Raw genomic sequence first — 5,514 nt, 5'->3', positions numbered from 1 at the left:
ACAAAGCCTGATATGGCTTAGGAAGCTCATTAAGAGGAACAGTTCCTCCTGATTCCAAAGTCAAAGACTCTTCCACTCCATCTCACTGTTTTTAGAATACTGACCTTTGGGTCAGGAATTTCTTAGGTTAAATCCTGCCTCCAACACTTAACTAGTAATTAAACCTCCCTGAAACTCAATTTCTTCATCTGTAAAATGGGGATAATGAGATCAGTTGTGTGTAACTTGCAGCCTCAGATGGGATTTTCTGCCAAAAATACTTTTCTACCATTAAAGCACCCTGTAAATATTAGCAATTAATCATCTCCTTTGGGCAGCTGAGGCTCCCTTCCCCTGAACTAATTATGGTCATTTGGCACATATTTATCTGCTTAAGGAACTAAACCAACCAAGAAAGACAAGTCTTTCCATGGACCTGGAGAATATGGACCCATCCCCCATTTCTCCTGAGCTGTTTTCTCCCAGCACGAGCCCACTCTGGCTGTAGGGACCCATGGCTGGATACACATCAGAAATAGTTTATTGGTAGCAGCTGACAGAAAGATTGTTTCCACTTCATGAATGGGGGTGAAATTGTAGCGGACCCTCAGGAGTCATTCACCGGAGCAATGGGTTAGTCATGGTCTCCCACTGTCCCGTTCCCTTTGGATCGGTGTTATTGGAGGAGAAAAAGCAAACAACAGGGAGAAAGGGAATACATTCTTTAGAGACCGAGGGAAATTCTGTCCAGGAGAGTTCAGGTCCTTGTTTGTAGAAGCAAACCTCAGCAGGGCTGAAGGAGCCGTCTTGCTGAAGGGGAAGGAAATATGGCCTTGGAGTGCCCTATGTGGATGGAGGCCCCAAAGCTTTCTTCAGTTTCACATTGGGATGTTCCCATGGTGGCTTGGCCAAGCAATGAGCTTGCCTTAGTGAAGGGGAGGATATGCTGGAGTTCAGAGGGACAGGAGTCCAAGGTCCAGCCTCACCTCAGTCAATGACATGGGCCTTTCTTGGGGGATGACAACTTGGGAGAGCTTTGTGAGGTCTGAAGTGAGAAACATCAGCCGATTCTGTAGCCAAGAGATTCTCCAGGGGTGAAATCTGTTACTGGTTCTGTCTGAATGAAGTCTGAGCAAGAATGAGTGCCACTGCACTGGGAACCTCTCCTACCGTGGGTCACTGATCAAAGAGACAGCCTGATCCCAAGTCATGGACTTCAAATTTTAAGTTCATGAGGAACCTTAGGACAGTCAGTGTTATATACATTGGACAGAGAACAGCAGTGTGTCCTAGTAGATGGAGGACCTTGGAGTCCTGGGTTCAAATCTGACCTCTGTCACTTGCTACCTATGTAACTTTGGGAAAATCACTTCACTGGGCTAAGCTTCTATTTTCTCTTCTGTAAAATGAAAAGATGACCTCTGAGGATCCTTCTAGTTTTAGCACTAGGATTCAGACCTGAGAAACAGCAAAGAAACTGAGGATGTTGATAGAGCCATCATGGAATTTACCTTCCCCAACCCCAGAAGCAGGGTTGGCAGGGAGCAAGGAAGATTCTCTTTTTTTCACATTTAATTTTTATTTTTTCTCAATTACATATGGGCAAAAATTTTAAACAGTTTTGTTTAAGGTTGAATTCCAAATTCTCTCTTTCCCTCCCTTCCTTTCCCTCTTCTTAAGAAGGCAAACAATTTGACATGGATTATACGTGTTCAGTCATGCAAAACGTTTCCATTTTAGCCATGTTGCAAAAGAAAACTCGGACCAAAAAACAAGAATAATGAAGAAAGCTTAAAAAGTTTGCTTCAGTCTTCTACTCGGACTCCATCAGGTCTTTCTCTGGAGGTGGAGAGCATTCTTCATAAGTTCTTTGGAATTTTCTTGGATCATTGCAATGTTGAGAAGGGTTAAATCATTCATTAATCATCATAAAATCATCCAAGGAGATTTTCAAGGGTTCCTGGGGCTTTCTCTCAAGTTTCTTGGCTTCACTGTGCCTGTGGGTGCCCTCCAAGAAACACCCGACATTTCTTGCCCAAGACTGATAGTCCCCATTACTCTGTTCAGCATTCACAGTCCTTGGTAAACTACCTTCACCCCATACACATACAAACAACAGCATGCTCAAGAGCGCACACCCACACCCACACCCACACACACACACACACACACACACACACACACATCTTTCCAGGCTTCTTACACCTTGCTCCCTGCCATGTACTCTTTGATCTAGTGACACGGGTCCTCAAGCTGTTTCTTAAACAAGAATCCCCATCTTCCAGTTCCAGACAATCTCTCTGACTGTCCCCCAGGCCTGGGATGCTCCCTCTCCTCACCTCCCCTCCTGATTTCCCTGACTTCTTTCAAGTCCAGCTAAAATCCCACGTCCAGCAGGAAGCCTTCCCCAATCCTTCTTAGCTCCAGTGCTTTCCCCCTGTGGGTTATTTCCATTTTTTTTCTGTCTGTAGTTCCTCTGTACATAGATGCTCTCATATCTTCTTCCCCAGTAGATTATAAGTTGCTTGAGGATTTTGAGGGCCCCTTGGAAGCTTACCTTTCTTTATATCCCCAGTTCCTGCCCTCAAGAAGTTCCCAATCTACTGCAGTGTATTAAATGTCAATAGGTACTTAATAAATGTGTATTTACTGGACTGACTGATTCCCCCTCCAATTCGCCAAATAGCAAGTCACCATCAATGCTGGCCCTTTGATACACTGGTTGAAATGCTCAGATATCCCAAGAGCAGGTCAACATCATTACCAACTTGTTGAAATATCATCTGATGCTGCCCTAACCTTTTAATCAATCATTCAGCAACCTCTAATTAAGCACCAACTATGTGATATTCACTGTACTAGTAGCTAGGGATACAAGTACCAAGAATGGTGAGAACCCTACTCACAAGAAGGGCATGGGAGTGGAGAAGATGTCACCTTTTCCACAGGTTCCTCTAGGTTCATTCTGTGAAATGGAAGGATATGACACAGGACACGAATATCCTGTAGGGGAAGAAATGGGAAAGTAGAGGTGCTCACTTCCAGTGATGTGCAGGCAAGGGGGACTCTTCTTTGGAATACTATTTGTAACCTTAGTGAGAATTACTAACGTGTCATGCCTTTTCTACATCATCCTACTATGCCTCCAGGCAGTTAGGGGACTCAGTGGATAGAGGGCTGGGCCTGGAGTCAGCAAGACTCATCTTAAAGAGTTCAAATATGGGCTCAGATACCTATTAGTTATGTGAACATGGGCAAGTCACTTCACCCTGTTTGCCTTAGTTTCCTTATCTGTAAAATGAGCTGAAGAAGAAAATGGCAAACCACTCCAATAACTTTGCCAAGAAATGGGGTCATGAAGAGTGAAGCATGACAGAAAATGACTGATCAACCATAACACTATGTTTCTAAGTATGATTTGTTTGCCAGCCACTCCCTACTGATCTTGTTGCCTGTTTGTACAGGTGTTAAGTGGAGTATTTTTGTAGGTTAGGACAACTGGGCCTTCCTTCAGCTCCTAGAACCTTGGAATATTCATACACCTCCTCATCCTCAAACATCCCTTTACCATGCCAGCCCCCTTCTCATTTGGTGAGTTCTTCCTAAGGTCTCCACTCTGGGCTTTTATTCCCTACCTGGCTCTGTTTCTGAGATTGTAGACTTCAACCCCATGCCCCACATGTGGGTGCCTTCCTATCCCCTCCATCTTATCAGCTAACTTTGGTGTGTTCTCTCTCCCTCTGCCTTATTAAAATATAAGCTCCATGAGGGCAGGGTCTATCTTTCTTTTCTTCGTATTTGTATCCCCAGCTCTTTTCACAGCACCGGGTATATAGACTTAATAAATGCTTCTTGCCTTCTGAATAGAAGCCAGTCTCTTCCCATGCTGTTCTTGGGTGAACACTGCTGATAACTTAGTCTATGTAGAAAATGCACACAGGTTTAGAATATCTTAGCTATGAGACCATTGTAGGATCACAGAGAAAGGGGTCCCAAAGTTCATCAAATCCAACTTATCTAAAGATGAGCTCTAAAGAGACTGAGTAAATTACCCAAGATTACACAAGTAGTCAGCATAAGAGGTAAGATTAGAACCCAGAACCTCTGACTCAGTGTTCTTTCCACTGTACTACATGGACTCCTTCAAGACTTGAAAGAATCTTCCTGCTCTGGTCCCCAAGACTTTTTTTTTTCTTTTAAGTCAGATTATACATATGCAGTAATATATTATTAATCATGAGATTCTATTAATCATGAGTTTCCTAGAATAAGCAACTGTTGGAAATTTGTAATTCCAAAAAAGTACAGTAAGGATTTCACCCTGGTGGGTGCCAGCCTGTCCCATGTGGACTCCACATCATCGGAATCCATTTTTAGTTGCTCTGGTCCAAAAATAAGCCACAAGAAATGGGTTTGTTTCACTGGGAAAGAATGCATTTTTCCATCTTAAACATAAAGATGAAACTGGGCTAACATCTTCCTTATGTGAGAGAAGGCACTTGGTATGAAAATATCAAAATGACAAGGTGAAGGAAAACTCATTGATCCATAAGGTCAGCAAGAATCTCATGCCTTAAATACTAGAATATCAGTGAATAGACTAGCCCCAAAGTCACAGTGCTCAAACCTTAGGGGATGGAAGCTGGTCTTTCACCATCTACCACCATATTATTCACTCCCCTGTCCTTCACAAGCTGACCCCAGGCTCTCTTTCTAGGCAGATACACTTTTTTTTTCTCTTCACACACTCGGTGATCTATCCTCATATATAACAAATGTTCCTCATACATAACAAATAGTTGTATTTATTACAAGCTCTTGCTTATTATGTGCCAGGCACTGTTCTAACCACTGCCCATACAAAGGAAACCAAATCAAGGTCTTCCCCTCTCTCAAACAGCTCCCATTCCGTTGGGAGACATGACAGGAAGATAATTAGGTACATGCATATTATAAGGGGAGCCCTTTGGAAATCATGGGGGGAGGGGTGGTACCCATTAATTACCTTAATGGATCAGAGAACTCTTCAATGTGAACATTCCCTGACATAGTCATGATAGCCACTCCTTTCCACCTTGTCCATTTGTGTTGTTCTATCGATGCTTTTCTTCCATGGCTCCTGCTTGGGGCCCTTTCTGATTCCTCTCTCTTTGGGACCTGGCAGACAGTGCATCATCAGGTGATTTCAGTCCCAATGGCTCGTCATTCCTTGGATTTCCAAGAAACAGCCCCTGTTCTGCTAGTGTCCAGAGAGTCTGGACTTCATCTCCACTCCAAGGATCCTTTCTCATCAGAGAGTGCATTTCTTGAGATAAAATACTAACAACAAATATAATGAGGCTTTTGCTGTTCAGCTGTGTCTGACTCTCTTGGAATAGATGCTGGTGTGGTCTACCATTTCCTTCTCCAACTCATTTTACAGATGAGAAAACTGAGGCCAACAGAGTGAAGTGACTTACCCAGATCACACAACTAGCAGTTCTAAAAATAAGCTCAATGAAGCTTTGATTTTTTTCTTTTTTTTTTCAAAGCCTT

This window comes from Notamacropus eugenii, chromosome 2, assembly GCF_028372415.1.
Source record: "Notamacropus eugenii isolate mMacEug1 chromosome 2, mMacEug1.pri_v2, whole genome shotgun sequence".
Taxonomy (NCBI): Eukaryota; Metazoa; Chordata; class Mammalia; order Diprotodontia; family Macropodidae; genus Notamacropus; species Notamacropus eugenii.
This window is presented reverse-complemented; position numbering follows the sequence as displayed.